At 43.5% G+C, this 798-nt stretch overlaps 1 protein-coding gene across 1 annotated transcript in view; it reads right to left on the reverse strand.

Moving 5' to 3' along the window:
- Window positions 1-798, reverse strand: part of LOC119585994 — a 23226-nt gene that overhangs the window by 22138 nt on the left and 290 nt on the right. The window lies entirely within an intron of this gene.

Below are 798 nucleotides of genomic sequence, written 5' to 3' on the forward strand. Positions count from 1 at the left end.
CGCCATTCCCGGGAAACCCAAACATATAGCCGTACAAACCAAATATCCCTCTAACCCGGGGCTCCTGCATAAATGATTTAAACAAGGAAAAAATAACTTCATGGTAGGAAGGCTCTGTGAAACTAAAAAAGAAAAAAATTACTGAATGCCCACACCTGGCTCACGCTGTTGCCCAGCCACCACGCCTAAACCTAGCGACCATAGCGCTGATCCCCTGACCGGCAACCAAAAGGGGCGACGTTCCTCTAACTTGAGTCACATACGGCTGGCAGAATGCAGCTCACGTACGTGTCAACGAGGGACTCAGCCCAAGTCCTATCCTGCCGAAATGTACACAGTAGGAACGAGGTCCCTGCCGAGGTCCTTAGCATGGCCGTGGGATCGCTCCGTTCGGTTCCACTCTGGAGAACGGCTAAAGACTTTCCTCATCCTCCCCAATATTTCAAAAGCCAAGAAAGAAATTTAAGTTACTATACTCTCTAAACCCATTTCTGGTCCATGAAACTCTACCAATATGATACACTTGCACTTTTTAGGCCTAGGAAAAAAAATCTAATACCTTAACTACAAACCTATTGAAAATACACAAACCCCTGATCACCACAAAGCTAAGATAATGTAAATATCCATTATATATATATATAAAAAGACAAAAAAAAACAGCCTTGAATTACCCGACCAGCTGGAACACTGAAATTACACCTTCACTGTAAAATAACCTAAATTTTCATCTAAAATCCGGTTTACAGACTCGAACGGGACCTCAAAACCACAAGCCTTTCGACAACCTATGTGAGA

The sequence above is a fragment of the Penaeus monodon genome, chromosome 20 (genome assembly GCF_015228065.2).
Source record: "Penaeus monodon isolate SGIC_2016 chromosome 20, NSTDA_Pmon_1, whole genome shotgun sequence".
In the NCBI taxonomy this organism is placed as follows: domain Eukaryota; kingdom Metazoa; phylum Arthropoda; class Malacostraca; order Decapoda; family Penaeidae; genus Penaeus; species Penaeus monodon.